General features: G+C 41.6%; 1 long non-coding RNA gene across 2 annotated transcripts; it reads right to left on the reverse strand.

The window, feature by feature from the left end:
- Positions 1-1383: 1383 nt before the first annotated feature.
- LOC122020651 lies at positions 1384-3477 on the reverse strand. Of its 2 annotated transcripts, none has more exons than XR_006122275.1 (3): positions 3310-3477; positions 2944-3106; positions 1384-1640 (listed from the first exon to the last, which is right to left on the reverse strand). It is a non-coding gene; the product is annotated as an uncharacterized LOC122020651 (long non-coding RNA). The 2 variants fall into 2 exon arrangements; XR_006122274.1 differs by lacking the exon at positions 1384-1640 and adding an exon at positions 2806-2864.
- Positions 3478-21972: the final 18495 nt, after the last annotated feature.

Genomic DNA, 21972 nt, shown 5'->3' on the forward strand with positions numbered 1-21972 from the left:
GTTGATATTTTCAGGTTGATGCTGTCCGGAGGGAGTTCCAGTCGCTAGTCCTCACTGCATGTAGTGCTGGTCCCTACAGACCTCGAGGATATGTTTGGTTTTCTTTGGTTTCTTTTCTGTTCTAGACTGTTTTGAACATGTTATGTTTTGGATTATTCTGCTTATGGATGTTGTACGGATTTCATTATTGCGATGGATTTGGATTTGGATTTTATTCTACTACATGCCTGCTTGGATGGCAGAAGAGGTGAGTTCGTCGGATTTGAGGTTTACGAGTGTAGCGGAGTAGGGTGGATTTCGAGTCAGAGTATTATTTTACTGTTTAATTATCTTAACTGCGTGGTTGTGACAGCCAGAGGCTGAATAAATTATAAATACTGCGTGGTGTTTGTTTTTACTTATTGTTATTATTCCAGCCGCCTGTGGCTGATGTATATGAGATATGTAGAAATTTCAGATTGTCCGTCGTACAGGGGAGATGCTGCCAAAATTTCTTCGGACAGGGGCTCCTCTGGGGCGTGACACGTCCAATTCCTTATTTCCTTGTGGGGAATTGCTTCTCCTTTCAAGGTAGTGCCCTAGATATCCGAAAATGGGTTACCTGTCACTAGGGTCATTCGGTCATACAATTTAGGGCATTCCCCCTATGGGATTAACAATTCTACACAAATATTCAATCAAACATGAGAATTAAGCTCAAATACAATACATGCATATAAGATCAAATAAATACAAGGCATGGTAATGTCATATAGATAGAAAATTGACATATCCATGAGTTATTACATCAATCCATATCACAATTACTCCCTTAATCCTAGAACAATAGAACTACTCCATGACACAAAGGGAAGAATACAAAGACATAAGAATTGAAGGCATCAAAACCTAACTAGAAGAGGTAGGGAGAAGAAACTTATCCACTTGCGTTGAATGATCTTAGGATCCAATCTTTTGTTTCCAGAGTCGATAAGAATCATAAGATGATGAAAATGGCCTTGAATAGTCGAATGGAGACCGGGGAGAATGTAGATCGACATCAAGATGGATATCCCAAAGGGAGAACCTTCCTCCCCTTGGGAAGGGGAAGAAATCCTCTTAAATAGTGCTAGGCACAGGCTTGGCATGACCCGTGTCACTGCCGTGTGGCATCCATGTCACGCCCCGGAGGAGTCCCTGTCAGAAGAAATTTCGACAGCATCTCCCCTGTACGGCGGACAATCTAAAACTTTCTACATCGCCCTCTGGGCCACTTATACCTCGGCCAACATGGCCGGAATAATAACAGATAATAAAACAATCACCCACGCAGTTAATAATTTAACAAACTGTAACAGTGATAATATGACTCAAAAACAACCCTACTCAACTACACCCATAAAGCTCAAAACATATTCCTACTCCACTACACTCATAAAGCTCAAATTCGACGATAAGATCAACTTACCTCTTCTGCCGTCCAGGCAGGCATGTAGTAAAACAAATCCAAATAAAAACTCATCGACAATGTCCATATAAGACCCAAGTGTATCATCATAAAACAAGTCTCAACATAGTCTAGTAAAAGACACCAAAAGACAAATAAACATCCTCGTGAACTGCAGGGGACTAGCGACTGGAACTCTCTGGACAGCATCAACCTGAAAATAATAACGGAGGAGGGTGTGAGTCCAACACTCAGGGGGTAACAACTGATATGCATAATAAAGAATATAACAGGCAGCACTAATCATGCGTACAGTCTCCTGATACAAGAAGGATAAATGCAACTGAAACAAAACAGGAGAAAACTGTACTAACCACGACCAAGGTATAAGTACAACAGGTCGTCAGACCGAGAGTGTCATAAATCCTGTATGCATGTCAATCATATGCATCCAAATAAATGTAGCAAGTAAATGCAGCAAACACAAGCAATAAATGCATCATGCATATGATGCAAATGTCATGGTCACCCTTGACGCCAGTCAGCCATGTCACACACAATGGTGAGACCGAGTGGGTAGGGCTGTGACAACCGTGCACTCTGCCATCACTGCCCCTGATGAGTGACCGAGTGGACGGGATGCTGTCGGAGTACACCTATCCTCCTACCCCAAATCATAAATGGGGGAGCTCAATGCTCTCATCTCCCGGTACACGATGACGGGGAAGAATCTCTGCCGGCTACCACGCTGCGTCACACTACCCATGAGCGGACCAACGGAGCCAAACAGAGTCCAACCGCCTGCCGGCTACCACGCTGCTACACTAAACCAGCGGAGCCAAACAGAGCAGAACTGTCTGCCGGCTACCACGCTGAGTCACCAGACCAACGGAGCCAAACAACAGAACCGTCACACACCTGTCTGATCTACCACTAACCCATGAGTGGTGGTGTGTACGGATACATGTAACTGGCGATGTGCTCGACAATAATGGAGCAGACTATCGCACAGCATGCAATCATGCAAGATGATGCATGACACTAAACATGGCAATATCATGAACAACATAACAATAACCATATATATAAATACAAAATGTGTACCACAGGACAAGGAATCAAATCAAAGGTACACAGATCAGATAGGGTATCAAATAAACCCTAGGTCCTCAACATAATATATATATATATCATGGTTGTGTCACTACCTCTATAAGCATGTATGATCAGATATATACTAACATGATGTGCATAAAAATAATCAAACAAGCATGTAATAGATCAGGTAGTGATCAACCGAAACAGATAAGAAACACAATCATTGCTATTTGTTAAAGACATTATTATGCATATCAAATCACATAAAGTCAAAGTACCCGCCTCCAATAGAAAGGTCCAATCTGGTCCAAATCCAGATAACCAAATAAATCTTCACAACCTAATGATCAAATAATTATCAATTAATTATGTGCCAATTTATACCTGACTCACACATATATCAATCACCTAATGCTTACCTTGTTACTGCTGGATCAAGATTTGTGGCCGAAATTGCTGTCGGTTGGTAGAAACAAAGTAAGTAGCTGTGGAACACCCCTTCACTGCCTGGATCAAGCAAGATCAAGAAGAGATCAATCCACAACCAAGAACCTCCCTGCTGGAACTCACTGTGTCGTTCACCTATGAAGCAACCAGTAACAAATCCTTATACCATGTCTAGATCCGAAGCAAGGAGAACATGAACTGAGATCAATATCAGAGATTATGCCACAACCCTAATTCCACACCACACATCGACTAGGGCTTAGGGTGGTGGCCGACGCCAACATGAAAACTCAAAGAAACGACGATGAGTAGATAGGAAGAGGAAGTCGGTTGCTCACCTTCAGAACCCTTCTTCCCGCCGGTGATCGCTGGATCTGGCCCGATCCAGCAGCGTCGGTTGTTGGCGTGAGGAGAAGATGTGGGGATCGGTAGAGGAGAGGGGCACGGGATCTGGAAAGTCGGGGCTCAAATCGCCGGCGATCTGCCCTGCGGCGTCGTCGACGTCGGAGAAAAGGGAGGACGACGCTAGGGCAGAGGAGGGAAATCGACTCGGGGACGAGAATGAGAAAAGGAAGGGATCGACTTGTGTTTCAATCGCGAGAGGAGAGGAAAGAAACCACCGCTTACGGTTTTGGGGAGAACAACGTCGGCGCGAGGAGTCGGGTGAGGGCACGGCGTCGGGAGAAAAGAAAAATAAAAACAAGGAAAAAGGAGAATAAAAAAAATCAAACTTTTCCTCGTTAAATTAGGGTAGCCTAAACAGGCTTTCCTGGGGCCCGGTTTTATCCCCGTAAACTTGTCCACACGAGCTCCGAAAAATTCCCGAAAAATTTCTAAAAATTCTCTTATTATTTTTCGCCCTTTTTCGGTATTTTACAATCCACACGGCCACTCTCTGCTTGTCCTCTGGTTAGGTGATATGGTTGTGCGGATTCACATGATCATATTCTGCTTGGTCTCTGGATTATTCACATGGCTGTATGGATTTCACACAGCCAAGGTTCGTTCCTCCTTTGGAAGGCCACACGGTTGTGTGGCTTCATACGGCCGTGGCCATCTATCTCCTCCTTTGCTTCTTGGCACGACCGTGTGGAATGATCACGCGGTCAGAGTCTTCTCCACCTTTTATAAGTGGCGTGACTATGTGAACTTCACATGGTCAAGCCATTTGTCTTCGCTTGTTCTTCAATTGTCTACAAGCGTTGTTTTCATCCCAAAAGTGGCTCCTGTTAATAGAAAAAATACACAAAGAACAGATCTCCGATAAACAAGAGTAATTATGCTAAACATATGATAAGAGGTGTAAAAATGTACAAATAAAGTGTAAATAAAGTATACGAATGTGCGTCAAAATATATATAATCTATACACATTAGACAAACCGAAAAATTATAGAACTAAAAGGACCAAGATTTTTTAATTTAGAACCACTTTAACGATTTTTATTCCTCCTCTTTTATCAGGCTCATTAGTCCCCAGATCATTTATATTTCTTTCTAAAATCTAACATTGATCGGTTCTGGTTACTTGGCTGAGCCTAGACCGGTCCCGTTTGCCTACAACTCGACCGAGACAAGGACTAAAACAACTCAAATCCGAAACAATAATGTGATCGGAGCCGTCCGATTCGGTCGCAGAACTGGGTCGAGCCTGGGCCCACGCTCTGGCTGTTCTGAGAGTCGCACCAGATCAATTAATTATTATTTTTACATTGAAAAATAAAAAATTAATATTTTTTATAAATAATTCTATTAGATTAGTAAGAAAAAGTAATTGCTGTTTTAAAAGATTTCCTTTATTTTTATTATTGTAAAAAGGATATTTTATTTTAAAACTGTTAAACGTACTTATCTTATTTTTTTATTTTAAAATATTCTCATTCAAATATTATTTTAGTAATTTTAGTTATACTAATTTTAACTAAAATCATTATAAATAATTTGATAGATAATAATTTTGGCTAAAGTTTATTACACATGTAATAATTTAATCAAATTTAAAAGATAATAATTTTAGCAATATTGAAGCTATTTTGACTAAATTGAAAAAGCAACCACTTGGAAAAAATTATTATGATGATGTTGGAAAAAATAGAGAGTTTATATATATATATATATATATATATATATATATATATATATATATATATATATATATATATATATATATATATATATATATATATATATATATATTAAAATGAAGCGTTCTATTATTTTTTTCATAAAGTATTTATTTTCCTATATTTTTTGTTTTTTATTCTAAACCAAATTTAAAATTCATATAATAATTAATTATTGAATTAATTAGACAGAAAATGGGGGAGATATTAAAATAATTAATTATGATTTTTATTGATTTATAAATTTAAATCAACATAATCTGTATAGAAATCGGCACCTATCCGGTCAAAATTTCTCAATCTCTTTTCCAATTATTTCTTGGGAGTGGCTATCCACACCCCATGGATCACAAAACACATCATAATTTTTCTTCCTCAAAAATATCCTTAAATAAAAAGTCTAAAATACCCTTTTTATAAAATTTATATTTTTCCTATCTTTCTCCTTCCTTCGCCTCTCTTTTGCTTTCTTTTTTTTTCTCTTTATCTAAACCCTAATAATCTAATATCTCTCAAAACTTCATTTTTTAACAAATCAAATACGATGAATTATCAAGATCCAATTCCCACGAACAATGTAAGATTTTTTTTTTTCATTTTTTTCGTGCAGTATAATTATATATTTCTATCATTGTGATTTGAATTGTAGTAGTCTAAAAGTTATTCAAACACGCAGTGCTCGGTCATACCAGGCCAAACACTTTGAGCAATATTTGGCTTTTGGAAACTGAACATAACGAAATATGTTCTGTTGATTGTTTCCGAACATAGCTGAATGCGTTCGGTATCTTAATTCCGAGCATGTGAGTCATGTTCGTCCATTTGTAGTCGAACACTAGGTGAACAATACTAATGCATATTTTTACATTTTGTAAAGTTATATTTGTAATGTTATAATATTTTCTGATATTTATTAGGAATCAAATACACGTTCTACGGAGATTAGACCCACGTTGGGCCTGATATGAAAATCATATCAGGCCCAATATGGACCTGATATCTCTCCATATCACACTACAAACATGCCTGTGATTAACGACGGGGGTACCGACGGAATCACAACTCCGTCGGCGTTTGCCGACTGAATACACTTCTGTCGATATCTTCCGACGGATATAGGTTTCGTCGGTATTTACCGACGGAGCCATAATTCCGTCGGAAATTACCGACGGAATTATTAATTCCGTTGGTCAATACCGACGGATTTGGATAATCAGTCGGTAATTACCGACAGAACTAATTTCAGTCGGAATGTCGCGCGACGAGATAATGGATTTACAAGATCCGAGTTTAGGGTTTATATATTTCTGAAGGAATTAATATTCCATCGGTAAATAGGTACAGCTAACGGGTGCGGGCGTAAACTTTACCGACGGAAATTGGATTCCGTCGGTAAGCACCGACGGATGTATGTTTCCGTCGGTAAAGTTTACGCCCGTACCCGTTAGCTTTTAAATTCGGTAAAGTTGGCCCGTTAACCAGGCGTAACCACCGACGGAATTAGTGTCCCGTCAGTAATTACCGACGGAATCAGTTTTTCGTCGGTAACTCACGATTTAGGGCACCGATCGGCTTGGCTTTCCTCTTCGCGCGACCCTCTTTTTCCTCCGATTTTCCAGCGGCGATTCTCTCGGCGATTTTCCAGCGGCTCTCTCCAGCAATCTCGTGCCCTCTCCTCCCATTCATCGCGATCCGACGATCTATCAGGTATGCTCTTCTCCTCTCTCCTTTTGGTTTTCACACGGCCGGCAGTCGCGCCCTGATCGTGGATCGCTGTCGGCGGCCTGCTCGCAGCCGGCAGGGTGCTCGCGGCCGGCAAGGTGCTCGCGGCCGGCAGGGTGCTCGCGGCCGGCGGCCTACTCGCGGCCGGCGGCTTGCTCGCGGTCAGCGCCTGCTTGCGAACTGCAGCCGGCGGCCTGCTCGCGGCCGGCGGCCTACTCGCGGCCGGCGGCCTGCTCGCGGCCAACAGCCTGCTCGCAATTGTAGCTGTGCTTTGCTACTGTTCGTAGCTGAGCACAATCAAAACCCTAGAAAATTTAAGTGTCGTGACATATTTTGATCCATATCGCTATTGTACTTGCATAAAATGTAGTGACCAACAGGTGTTTGATCGATGCTTCTCATATATGTATGATTATTTCATTTGATGATGCTATAAGGAACAACATGTTTATAATAGTTTCGTTTATTTGCTTTAGTGTAGAGGAGATTTTCGGTAATATGATATGATGATCGTGAGATGAAATTGTGCACATAATTCTTTATTTAAGCTTATTTCAAGTGATACAAGTTTAATAATGTTTCAAATTGTATTCTCTTTAGGTTATAACAATGTATATGAACAAAGCTTGGATGTACAATCGATTAGACAATGGTTTTATCAGAGATGATTTTATTGCTGAAGTTGAACAGTTTGTGAACTTTGCTAAAAGTCATCCAGAATGTATGAATGGTGCTGAGTTACGGTGTCCGTGCAATCATAAAAAATGTCAAAATAGAGCATTTCGTGATCAGGATACTGTAAAAATGCACATATGTAGAAATGGTTTTGTGCCAAATTACTACAATTGGTATTGTCACGGAGAGCCTTATTTATATGAACCAATTGGGTCATCTGGTGGTTCGTATTCTGGGACTACTGTTACCGCTCCTGAAGCATCAAATAATATTGATATTTTAATGCAATCAATGGTTCAAAATGCGATGAATGCAGTTGATTATTCAAATATAGATGAAATATCAACCCCTGAATATCAGCAACTATATGAAATGTTAAAGGCTAGTAAAAGAGAAGTGTGGGAAGACATTCCTTCTGGTCATTCACAACTATCAGCTACAACAAGGTTATTGAATATGAAAGCAGAACATCATTTCTCAGAAAGATGTTACGATGACATTTGTCAATTGATGTCAGAGTTGTTCCCTACTGATAACATAATGACTCATAGCTTCTATGAAACAAAGAAATTGATCAGAGGTTTAGGTTTGCCTGTAGAGAAGATTGATTGTTATATAAACAATTGCATGATATTTTGGAATGAAGACAGTGATTTGAATGAATGTAAAATCTGTACTCACCCTCGTTTTAAGCATCGTACTCGCATACCAGGGAAGAAGAGGAAAAATATTGCTTGGAAAGTGATGTATTATTTTCCGTTAACTGCTAGACTTGAACGCTTGTATGCATCTGCAGCTACAGCTGGCCACATGTTGTGGCATCATGAGCATGAGCATGAGCACGAAGGAGGTATAATGTGTCATCCTTGTGATTCTCCTACATGGAAACATCTTGATACTGTATTTCCCTCCTTTGCAATGGAACCACGAAATGTGAGATTGGGACTTTCTGCAAATGGATTTCAACCATTTGGTCAGTCGGGACAACAATATTCATTTAACTCATCTATGATGCTTTATAGAATTCTTAACTTAGCCGTTCACACATTACTTCATAGTTTTGACTTGCTGTATAAATCATTGTTTTCCTGAAAGGTGTGAGTTATCTGTACTTCTTTTAATTTCGATCTTTTATATCTTGAAAAATAGAATTTGAGATCTTTTATTGATACAACTCCGGATCAGCTCCAAGCCAATGAGATAGGACGGCAAGTCGAGATGTATGTCCCGAACCACGAGGAGCATGAAGAGGACTTGCACGTGCCAGCTGAGCTAATAATGAAAACAGAGGTCAAGCAAGTTCAACATGTTGTACAAGCATTGACATCTCGTATCTTGGAAGGGCAGGCTATGGAGTTACAGTCGATGTCATGCCGAATGATCAACTTCATACAAGTCGACCCTAAAATGGGTCAATTAGCTGCGGAAGAATGGAATATCATGATGCAACATGTTCCTAGCCAAATACCATACTAGAATGGTGGGAAAACTCACCATTCTGGTTGGAATTGGTGTGTCATTTAATGCCACCTACATTTTGGATGAATTCCCAAGTTGGAGGACAGCTAGAGGGAGTGTGTATAAAGACTTGCATTCATCATCTTCTCTTTCCATGCAGTGGAAAGTACCATTTGTTGGAAAGGGAGTGTGCATGAACACTTGCATTACTTGCATTCATTATCTTCTCTTTCCATGCCTTGGAAACTACCATTTTCAGTTCTATATAATGTCTTGAGTAGATATCAAAGAGAGTAGCAAACATTATATTTTGAGAGAGTTTTCCTCCTTGTTGTTCTTCAGCAACTCTGCAGGGATTACGGGTGTGCACTTGTAATTCTCAGCACTTTTATAATATCGGTTCTTGGTTTTGTTATAATCATTGGGTCGATATTCTCCATTGTTCTTATAATATTGGTTCTTGATTCTCTATAATCAACGGGTCAATATTCCATCCCTCCGAAACCTCCTTTGGACGATCCCGGAACTGAGTTCCAATCTTATTGTTGCTGGGTCTCGCGGCATTGTTCGTCAAGTTTATGCGTCTCATGAACCATGTGTTACGTGCATTTATTGGAAAATTTGTTGTTGTTTATTTTGATGACATTCTGATCTATAGCAAGAGTTTGCATGACCATACTGATAATTTGAAATGTGTGCTTGAAGCTTTGAGGTGTGAAAAATTATTTGCTAACCTTAAGAAATGCTACATTTGCGTAGATAGGGTTGTTTTCCTTGGATTTGTTGTTAGTTCCAGAGGCGTGGAAGTTGATGAGGAGAAGGTGAAAGCTATCAGGGAATAGCACCATCACTGAAGTAAGGAGTTTTCATGGTTTAGCCGGGTTTTATAGGAGGTTTGTGCCAAATTTCAGCACCATCGCTGCCCCTTTAACGGAAATCATCAAGAAGAATATTGGATTTAAGTGGGGAGAGGCACAAGAGAAAGCCTTCAACGCATTAAAAGAAAAGCTAAGTACTGCTCCTTTACTACTTCTACCAGATTTTTCTAAGGTTTTTGAAATCGAATGTGATGCTTCTGGTATTGGTATAGGTGTTGTTCTTATGCAAGAAAAGAGGCCAATTGCCTACTTCAGTGAGAAGCTCAATGGTGCAGCGTTGAACTACTCAACATATGACAAGGAGCTCTATGCATTGGTGCGAGCTTTGGAGATATGCCAACATTACTTGTGGTCCAAGGAGTTCATTATTCACACGGACCATGAGTCACTGAAGCATTTGAAAGGCCAAGGTAAATTGAATCGTAGACATGCTCGTTGGATTGAATTCATTGAAATGTTTCCTTATGTGATCCAATACAAGCAAGGAAAAGAGAATGTCGTAGCAGATGCTTTGTCACGCAGGTACACCCTTATCTCTACCTTAGGATCAAAGTTTCTTGGATTTGAGCACCTGAAGGAATTGTATGTGAATGATGCTGACTTTGCTGATATCTTTAAAGCATGTGAAAAGGGTGCATTTGATAAGTTATATATGCATGATGGTTACTTGTTTCGAGAAAATAGACTTTGCATTCCCCAAAGTTCTTTGCGTGAGTTGCTTGTTAGGGAGTCACATGGAGTGGATTAATGGGGCATTTTGGAGCTATGAAAACCTTGGACATTTTGAAAGAACATTTCTTCTGGCCTCATATGAAAAGAGATGTTGAAAGGATTTGCATTAGGTGCCTTGCATGTAAGAAAGCCAAGTCTAAGGTGCAACCACATTGACTTTATATGCCTTTGCCTGTGCCTAGCCACCTTGGATTGATGTGTCAATGGATTTTGTGTTAGGTTTGCCTAGGACTAGGAATGGCCGAGATAGTATTTTTGTGGTTGTGGACCGATTTTCGAAGATGACACACTGTATCACTTGCCATAAAACTGATGATGCTACACATGTGGCAAATTTATTCTTTAGGGAGGTGGTCCGTTTGCATGGGGTCCCTCGAACAATTGTTAGTGATCGAGATGTGAAGTTCCTCGGCTATTTTTGGTGAGTCTTGTGGGAAAACTTGGGACAAAGTTGTTATTCTTTACCACTTGTCACTCACAGACTGATGGGCAAACCGAGGTCGTTAATCGAACCTTGGGAAATTTGTTGCGTTCTACCATTGGGAAGAATTTGAAAGCATGGGAAGATTGCATACCATTTATTGAATTTGCATACAATAGGGTTACGCCTTCTACTAAGTATTCACCTTTTGAGATTGTCTATGGTTTTAATCCATTAACTCCATTAGATTTAATTCCATTACCTGTGGATGAGATTGCTAGACTTGAAGGTCAAGCGAAGGCTGATTTGGTGAAAAGGATCCATGATAAGGCAAGGCAACACATGCTGAGGAGGAATGAGCAGATTGCAACCCGTGCCAACAAGGGACGAAAGTCGATTACTTTTCAACCTGGAGACTGGGTCTGGGTTCATTTTCGAAAGGAGCGATTTCCGAAACGAAGACAATCCAAGCTGAACCCACGTGGTGATGGACCATTTCAAGTACTGGAGAAATCAACGACAATGCATACAAGTTGGATCTTCCAGGTGAGTACCAAGTGAGTTCAACCTTTAATGTTTCTGATCTTTCCCCTTTTGTTGTTTTAGATTCGAGGACGAATCCTTTTGAGGAAGGAGGGGATGATACAACTCCGGATCAACTCCAAGCCAATGAGATAGGACTGCAAGTCGAGATGTACGTCCCGAACCACGAGGAGCATGAAGAGGACTTGCACGTGCCAGCTGAGCTGATAATGAAAACAGAGGTCAAGCAAGTTCAACATGTTGTACAAGCATTGACATCTCATATCTTAGAAGGCCAGGCTATGGAGTTACAGTCGATGTCATGCCGAATGATCAACTTCATACAAGTCGACCCGAAAATGGGCCAATTAGCTGCGGAAGACTGGAATATCATGATGCAACATGTTCCTAGCCAAATACCATACTAGAATGGTGGGAAAACTCACCATTCTGGTTGGAATTGGTGTGTCATTTAATGCCACCTACATTTTGGACGAATTCCCAAGTTGGAGGACAGCTAGAGGGAGTGTGCATAAAGACTTGCATTCATCATCTTCTCTTTCCATGCATTGGAAACTACCATTTGTTGGAAAGGGAGTGTGCATGAACATTTGCATTACTTGCATTCATTATCTTCTCTTTCCATGCCTTGGAAACTACCATTTTCAGTTCTATATAATGTCTTGAGTAGATATCAAAAAGAGTAGCAAACATTATATTTTGAGAGAGTTTTCCTCTTTGTTGTACTTCAGCAACTCTGCAGGGATTATGGGTGAGCACTTGTAATTCTCAGCACTTTTATAATATCGGATCTTGGTTTTGTTATAATCATTGGATCGATATTCTCCATTGTTCTCATAATATTGGTTCTTGATTCTCTATAATCAACGGGTCAATATTCCATCCCTCCGAAACCTCCTTCGGACGATCTCGGAACTGAGTTCCAATCTTATTGTTGTTGGGTCTCGCGGCATTGCTCGTCGAGCTTCGCATCATTTATACTCGAATTCTATCTATGCATATTTTGTTTGTGGCCACCAAGAAATTGATGTCAGCCATCCTGAGTTATTTAGTAATGCAAAGCTCAATGGGTACATTCCTCTGAATAAAGAGGCAAGTTGTCAAACTTCTGCACATGATCTTCTTATTGAAGATTGAATATTCATGCATGTTATTATTGGTATGCTTAACTTGTGACCTAGGTCATAGCCGAGTTCTTTAGTAATTCTGTCTATGCATATTATGTTTGCAGCACCTAGGTTATAGCCGAGTTGATTATTACATCACAGATTTACAGAATTGAGCAAGTGTCGAATCCATGCAAAGACCGAGGAATTACCTTCTCATGTGATGGCTAGTTTTGGTTTCCTGATTTACTCACTCCCAATGGTATGGGCAGTTGTGGGAGGCCGCCAAGGTGATGGATTTCACCTTTTACAAAATATAAGAAGAGATACAGCTATAATTTTAGCTTATCGAATCCCTTTTAATTCTAAGGTCTAATATAGGAGGAATAAATGCAACAATAATTACAAGGGATATATATCACAACAATGAAAATCTTAGAGATATAATCAAAGGATATAAGCTATAACAAAAGGAAACAAGAATATATTAACATCCGCAATCAAATTGATGCAGGTAAGTCTATCAACATCAATTTGCTATTGAGAAACTTTTGTTGTTGCCTTTTCAAAGCTTTCATAAAGATATCAGTTATTTGGCGATCAGTAGTAAGATGAGGAAGAGTGATAACACCTCGAATAAAGGCCTCCCTAATATAATGACAGTCCACCTCTATGTGCTTTATGCGTTTATGATATACTAGATTTACAACTATTTGAATGACACTTGTATTATCACAATAAGTGGAGTTGGATTAGGTAGAGGAAATCAAAGTTCAAAAAACGACCACGTAACTATACAATTTCAGAATAAACTGCAGACATGACTTTATATTTGGCCTCCGTGGAAGATTTAGAGACACAATCCTACTTCGTACACTTCCAAGAAATCAACGCATCTCCAAAGAAAAATGCAACAACTTGTTGTAGACTTTCTAGTATCCGAGCAACCAACATAATCTGTATCACTATACGCAGTCAAATGAAGAGCATATTTTGTAGAAAAAAAACAAGCCATGCGTAGAGTACCCAATTAAGTATCAAATAATGCAACAAACTGCAGTAAGATGAAGATGTCGAGGTGATTGCATAAATTTTTTAACTATATGTACAACATATGAGCCATTGGGCCTTGTAATTGTTAGAAAAGGGATCAAGAAAAGCTCGCCTTCATCTTTTCAGTATTTACATTCACCTCCACTGGCGTATCAACAACAGTATCATCCTTTAAACTAGCTAACTCAATGAGATCTTAAATATATTTATGTTGATTCAAGAACAAACCATGATCTCGAGAGTGAAAAAATACATATGATGCCAAGATCTTTCATTTTAAAATGTACTATGCAACATACTTTGAAGCTTAGTGATCATCCGATTGTCATTACTAGTGATGATAATATCATTGTGTGAAAGAGAAGGTGAGAAGAATGCTGCAAAACTTCTCAATCCAAGCTCTAGGTGCCTGCTTCAACTCATATAAAGAGTGTCTTAGCTTGCAAACTTCATGAGAAGCTGTCATTGACATACCAGGTGGAAGTTTCATGTAAATATCTTCCTTAAGATCTCCCTTCAAGAAGGCATTTTACATCCATCTTATGTAAAAGCCAAGATTTAGAGGATGCAATAACAAGAATGGTTCTCACCATGGTCATCTTAGCAATTGGTTCAAAGGTTTCTTAATAGTCGATGTCATATTCTTGTTTATTTCCAAGAGCAACCTATTTATATCTATCTAAAGACTCATCGGACTTGAGTTTCACAGTTTATACCCACTTACTACCAGTGGACTTAATATTTGGAGGACAAGAAATAATGTCCTAAGTATAGTTTTCCTCGAGTGCTTGAAGTTCTACTTCCATTGCTTGTTGCCAACACTCATGTTCCATAACCTATTTATAATAAGTGGGAATGGAAATAGAAGACAAAGTAATAGACATAGTCACAGGGGTTGTAAAACTATATCTTTCAAGAGGTATGTGAGGTCTAGAGCTTTTTCAAAGAGGAGGTGGATCATTGGAAACAAGATCAAATGTCGCAAGAAGATGTGGTGGAACCTTGGTGAGACTTGTAGGAGGATCAACAGGAGTGCGTCAAGGGCATGGATTAAAACTCTTTCCATTTCGCCTAATACGAGCAAAATATTTTGGTCTGCTCATGAGTTGGCACCGACACCGACGGAGCTGCATGTGCCAGCTAGCGCGCCTTGAGGCCCCATGGATGTGTTGAGTTGGTCTGGGGATGCATCTAAAGGCATTGCATGGGACGAAACAGGGTGGGGGCCAAGGGGAATAGTTTTAATCAACTCCTAATTATAATTGAAATAATTTAAATAGGCTTAATTAAACCTTAATAAAATTATCTCATGATATATATTCGCACACCCGTGAGCTCCTAATAAAATTGTCTCATTATTTTTTTTTCAAAAAATTTTCTAGACTTAATAATATATCATAACCTTAAACCCTAAAGCCAAGACCTTAAATGGCTGAACCCTAAGTTAAAAAAAAAAGTTTAAAAAATTCCTTCACATTGTGCGGTGCATAGCATAAAAACCCTAAGTTTAAAATATCAAAACTATGTCAACACAACGTGATACGGTATCGAAACTGTATTGTTTCGGGACTGAACCTCGACACAGCTCGAGATTTTAAACCATAGTTTATGATAAACCAGATTTAAATCTTGAAAAATATGATAAAATAGATAGAGAAGGAAATTCTAAGATATGTTGATGGACTGATTTAAAAAAAAAAATCCTAGAAACACAAGGATATAGTAGCAAAGAAATCATTTTTGAATTCCAACATATCCTAAAAAAGCACACTTGCAGATTGAACAATAAATTTATTTCTTTCATGTGCAGGAAGATAAACAAAACAAACCCATCCAATGATGTACAAAGTATATTTGGCTCCCAAACAGGAGCAGCGACCTTTGTTCCAATGCAGCAGGGTCAACCCGTAGCACCGAGTAATGTACAAGGCAGCTTCCTTCAATCATCTGCATCACTGGCAGCACCAACTACAACACGCACTGTTCCGCTTGTTGCTCCTGTAAATATGCAGACCAACCAGTTCAACCTTCTTTCAGAGCCTGGCTTGCAGGCCTTAATTAATATGGAATTCAATGCTCCTACTCTACTTTATCTTTTTGAGTTCGAAATGAAATGAAATCGACAGTCTTGCATGTGGTTTTCATCATGCATTAAGCACAACTATTATAACCTCAAACCTTTCTTAAAATATGAATAGCAAGAGGTGCAAATATTCCATGCACTTGTATTTCACACCAGATTGACATGTCAATATTTACACAATGCTCCTGAGTTCCTATACCTTGTTCTGCATTCATACTCGGAAGCTTTCCTTGTTGTGCCTCATTTATATTTGATTTTTTTCTACAGCTAAAACCAATCCTAGTGCGGATATTGGAAGATTTCTTAAACTTAATTTTCTGCCTTACTTGTTGATCTTTGGTTACCTTCAATCGAAAGGAGACATAAGCATTACACAATGTTCTTGTTGTACATGACTCACATCCCCCGGCCCGTTCGATATCCCCATTTTTCACAAGTCCTTTGGATAATAAAGATGCATCCTTCTATGTGAAAAGGAACTTCATTGTAGCACTAAAATATGTGATTCTTGATCTGTTTGGTTTTTGTGTTAAGAGTAGTGTAACTATAACCTGTCTATATGAGAAGTTATTCAAAGATTTTTTTTTCAGAAAAGATTAATTTTTCTATGTCTGATTCAACGATTTTATATTCGATATAACATGCATGCAAATATTAATTAGTGAAGATTTAAAAGTTTATTTTCAGCATGTGTTACCTGTTGGTATGCACTGAAATTAGTCAATTTTGTTATCATTCTGTGCCAAACTTTTCATTGATGTTATCTTCTTCATTGAAGCATGTAATTAATAAGCAGTTAGATTAATTTGACACTTATCCTTGCAATAAATGCCCCTGAATGAGATTAAATATACTAAAACGGAGACCATTCGAGCTCTCTCTAAAATCTTGTGATGACAAGAGATTAGGGTATCTTTACTTGTTAAAGTGTTTATCATTTCAATATGCAATGTTAATATTATAAAATCTTATTGAAACATCCTTAATGATTAAAGCTCTAAGTGAATTTTTTATGATATAATTTATAGTATATCGTTGCAAGGCTCCATATATATACATCAATTTTAATACAAAAGTGCATGTTTGAATTTTCACTACTACTTTTGAACTATAAACCTCAAATCTGTTTAAATACCTATATATATTCAAGGGGCGTATTTTAGTGATAGATTCTATAGGAATTGGAGGATCCTATTTGGTCAAATACCTAGCGACAAACTTCCATATTCCTTTCCGATATTTCTGAACAACTTTCTGTATTTGTATTACAAACCTGAAGATTTGTTTATTGACGATAGTGATTATTATGATGATATTGATGATAGTGACGATATTGAAGATGACCTTGATCTTGATACAAAGCTACTAGATATGACGAATGTGCTAACTATGGATATGTCATCGAGTATATACGGATTTTATATTGATATCACCTTTTGATTCGTATTAGCAAGAGCAATGTCTCCTTGCATAATATGGATTCCAAATATTGATGATCTGTATATGAATTACAGATCCTTCGGTCTAAACTATCTCTCAAGAGATTGTGAAAGATATTCCACTAGAAATATTCTTGTTATTAGTTCGACTCATATTAATGAGCATGAAGAAATTAACGATATTTTTTTTATCTTTTGAATTGTTATGTGGATTGGTCGCTCAAGATCTTTGGTCTTCACCCAGATCTGATGAAAATAATTGAATCGTTTTTATAGATTCCCTGAGAATAATTCTAATCTAGTTCACGGCCTATTAATTAGAACTAGAAGGCACTTTGTTGGATTCCTCATTGATAGAAAAAATTATAGTCAGTTTGATGATAATCGAGTGACATTACTTCTTCGGTCCGAACCAATGAATCAGTTAGATACGATTAAAAACTATATAAAAAAATATGAATCGGAGTTTGAATAAGAGGAAGAGGGCATCGAGCCGCAACAAATAGAAGAGGATTTATTCAATCATAGAAAAGTATTCGATATACTTTTTGTAAACCTGGGATAAGGGTAAAGTTCATTAAGGATCAAATTTATTTACCTTGATCTATATTCTATCATATGAATAAAACATATTTATATAAAAAAAATATTTGCTAAAGAGTCATTTACATTCTGATCCCGTCCGGAAGCTGAGTCGGACGGACCGCCGGGCGAGGTGGATAGAATGTTGACTTGAGTCGCGACGTCCCGGACCGGGGGGGGTATGCTGAGATGGTCTTCGTGTTGACCGAGTCTTCAAAAGTCCTCTGGTCAACGCTACCTTCAGCCAGTGACCGGGTTGGCCAGGCCCCCGGTACCCCGAGTCTCGAGGCGGATCCAACGAATATATGAGTAACCGGCTAATGATATAATAATGAAATAAATAAGGGGTGAGTACGGAAAACGTACCCTGGCCTAGGGGGCGCCCTCGGATGGGACGCGGCTCGAGTTGTCGCGACCCGGAAGAGCAGATGACTCTGATCAGGCTGGAGAGCTGGATCTAACGACGCAGAGCCGAACGCAGTGCGGAACCAGAAGATGAGCTGCAGGTCTGGCTAAAACACCGACACACAGGCCGGAAAACAAGACCGGCACGCAGACCGAGACACTAGGTAGGCACGCAAGCCGGGAAATAAGATCGACACACAGGCCGAGACACTACACTGACATGCAAGCCGGGAAACTAAATCGGCACATAGGCCGGGAAATGGACTTCGGCACGCAGGCCGGGATATAAAATAACACAAAGGCCGAGATACAACCGTGGCACACAAATCGGTACTCCATTGCGGCTCGAATGTCGACACATAATAGCGATACGAAGAGCGAGACATAGTGGCTCGATGGCCTACACATAGCAACGGTCGAATCAGCACCGGAAGCGGCGACAATGACAGTGGAGAGGTCGGAGTCGGCTGTATCGACGTCGAAAGGTGGTTGAATGAGCATCGGAGGAGATGGATAGTGGTGAGGGGAAGAGGGCAGCTGTGGTGTGACAAGAGGGAGAAGAGGGTGGCTGCTAGTGCCGGCTGATGGGCTCAGGTGGTTAGGAGGGCGGTGCCAAGTTCGTCTAATGGTGGCACCGTAAGGAAGCACAAAGCTTCTCCTCTTCCCAGTTGCGGCGGATGCGGCGAGAGGAGCAGGAGAGGAACTGAGGTGGCGGCCGGCGTCGGAGTGAGCGCCGGCAAGGAGCGCGAGAGGGAGAGGAAGGAGGATGCTTAGTTCCTATGGGCGGTGCCGTGCACACACGAGCCAACCTCCCTCTCAGCTTGACGTGGTCTGTTGGCGAGAGAAGAAATAGAGAGAGGGAGAGGAGGCATCATCCGGAAGGAGAAGAAGAGAAGAGGACAGCCGGAGGCTGGCGTCGCACCGGCGAGTAGCGTCCGAGGAAGAAGATGATGCCTTCTCCGCCCTTTTTTCTTGGCGGCGGACAGAAAGCACGGAGAAGAGAGGAAGAAGAAGGCTAGGGCTGGTGTCGCGAGGAGAAGAGGGAGAAAGAGATAGAGGAAAAGGTGGTGGCCGGAAACCAGTGCCGGGGAGGCGCGCATGAGAAGGAGGTAGAGGGAGAAGTTGGCGGCGGAAAAAATCCATCCGCGAAGCCACCCCCCCCCCCCCCCCCTCAAAATCGCTTTCTCCCTTTTCCTTAATACCCTAGCAGTAAAAGGACCCCTTTGCCCCTCTCCTTCCTTCAATCTCCTCTTCTACCCCTCAGCCCAAACCGTATCACAAGCCTCCCCCTCAAGTCTAGTCGAAGGAGGCGCAAGTCCGACTGACTAGACCCATCCAACAAAGAATCGCCACTGAATGCAGAGTCATATCGCGGGTCTGTCATATGACGTCGAATGAGTAGCTGTGGCGATGCTGAGTTGATCAGGGGATGGGGAAAGCCGAGTAGGCAACCGAGCGAGTGCCGACTGAGCGAGTATCGACTGAGCGGGTGCCGACCGAGCGAGTGCCGACCGAGCGAGTGTCGACTGAGCGAGTGCCGACCGAGCGAGTGTCGACCGAGCGAGTGTCGACCGAGCGAGTGTCGACCGAGCGAGCTAAGAATGGGCGAGCGAGGGCGAGCGAAGTCAAGTGCATAACCGATGAAGCCCTTAAGTGATAGGTCGATCAACGTAAACCGAGTAGCCGAGCGATACCAGTGAGTAGTCGAGCCAACGGCCAAACAACAGCGATGAGCTAGACGTGAACGAAAAGTGCCGAGCAGAGTGATGAGTGAATCACGTGGGATGGGTGTCGGGCAGAATGGCGAGTGAGCGGTGAGTGTTGACCGAGCTACAGCAGTAAGCGAAGCGTTAAGGATGAGTCCTGAGCAGAGCGGCGAAGCGTGCATGATGAGTGCCGAGCAGGGCGGCGAAGTGTGCATGATGAGTGCCAAGCAGGGCGACGAAGTGTGTACAATGAGTGTCGAGCAGAGCGATGAGTGAAGCGATGAATGCCGACTGAGCAACAGCGATGAGCGGAACGTGGGAGCCGAGTGTCGTGCAGAGCAGCGAGCAGAGTGAGTATAATGGGTGCCGGGCAGAGCGGCAAGTGAGCAGAGCGAGTGCGGTGAGTGTTAGGCAGAGCTACCAGCAGAGTGATGTGTGCCGACCGAAAGGTCGTTGGGTGTGAGAGCAGAACTCACTTATAACTCTCACTGGGGCGAGAGTCTGGAGGCGTGAGAGCATAGTTCACTTATAACTCGCACCGGGGCAAGAGTCAGGGACCCCGACCGGGAGGTGCCCTGGAGGCCTGACCAATACTCGATCTGGAGACTTGGCCCAGAAACAATCTGAGGGCCTGACAAAGAAGCAGTTTGGAGGCCTAACCAGGAATTGATCTGAAGGTCTGACCAGGACTTGGTCTAGAAGCCCGACCGGGAATTTGTCTGATAGCCCGATCGGGAATTTGTCTGAAAGCCTGACCGGGAATTTGTCTGAAAGCCCGACCGGGAATTTGTCTGGAAGACTGACTGGGAATTGGTCTGACCACCTGATCGAGAGATCGTTAATGATACTCTGATCCGAGACCGGTGGTAATACTCTGGTCCGAGACTGGTGGTAATAGCTCAACCCCGAACGGGTGAGGATAAGCCTTGAAGCCCATAGAAACGAAACCTGTAGCAATATAAGGGGATAGAACCTTTATCATACCTGATCACAAAGTGATGTCAACCGACTGAGGATCCGTCTCGGTCCCTCAACTCCCAAATACCCGGGGAGCAAGGGGAGAAGAGAATAATCTGAGCCATGACCGTCAGAAGTCTGGGACTACCGACCTAACAGGTCGTTGGGCATGAGAACAGAGCTCACTTTTAATTCTCGCATGAGAGCTGACCTGAAAGGTCGTTGGGCGTGAGAGCAGAGCTCACTTTTAATTCTCGCATGGGAGCCGACCTGAAAGGTCATTGGGCGTGAGAGCAGAGCTCACTTATAACTCGCAGTGAGGCGAGAGTCTGGGACTACCGACCTGAAAGGTCGTTGGGCGTGAGAACAGAGCTCACTTTTAATTCTCGCATGGGAGCCGACCTGAAAAGTCGTTGGACGTGAGAGCAGAGCTCACTTATAACTCGCACTGAGGCGAGAGTCTGGGGCTACCGACCTGAAAGGTCGTTGGGCGTGAGAACAGAGCTCACTTATAACTCACACTGAGGCGAGAGTCTAGGACAACCGACCTGAAAGGTCGTTGGGCGTGGGCACAGGGCTCACTTTTGATTCTCGCATGGGAGCCGACGTGAGAACAGAGCTCACTTATAACTCGCACTGAGGCGAGAGTCTGGGGCTACCGACCTGAAAGGTCGTTGGGCGTGAGAACAGAGCTCACTTTTAATTCTCGCATGGGAACCGACCTGAAAGGTCGTTGGGCGTGAGAACAGAACTCACTTATAACTCTCACTGAGGCGAGAGTCTAGGACTACCGACTTGAAAGGTCGTTGGGCGTGAGAACAGAGCTCACTTTTGATTCTCGCATGGGAGCCGACCTGAAAGGTCGTTGGGCGTGAGAACAGAGCTCACTTATAACTCGCACTGAGGCGAGAGTCTGGGGCTACCGACCTGAAAGGTCGTTGGGCGTGAGAACAGAGCTCACTTTTAATTCTCGCATGGGAGCCGACCTGAAAGGTCGTTGGGCGTGAAAACAGAGCTCACTTATAACTCGCACTGAGGCGAGAGTTTGCCGGAAAAGGTCGTTGGGCGTGAGGGCGGGGCTCACTTTTGATTCTCGATGGGAGCCGACCGAAGGTCGTT

This window comes from Zingiber officinale, chromosome 9A (genome assembly GCF_018446385.1).
Source record: "Zingiber officinale cultivar Zhangliang chromosome 9A, Zo_v1.1, whole genome shotgun sequence".
Classification (NCBI taxonomy): domain Eukaryota; kingdom Viridiplantae; phylum Streptophyta; class Magnoliopsida; order Zingiberales; family Zingiberaceae; genus Zingiber; species Zingiber officinale.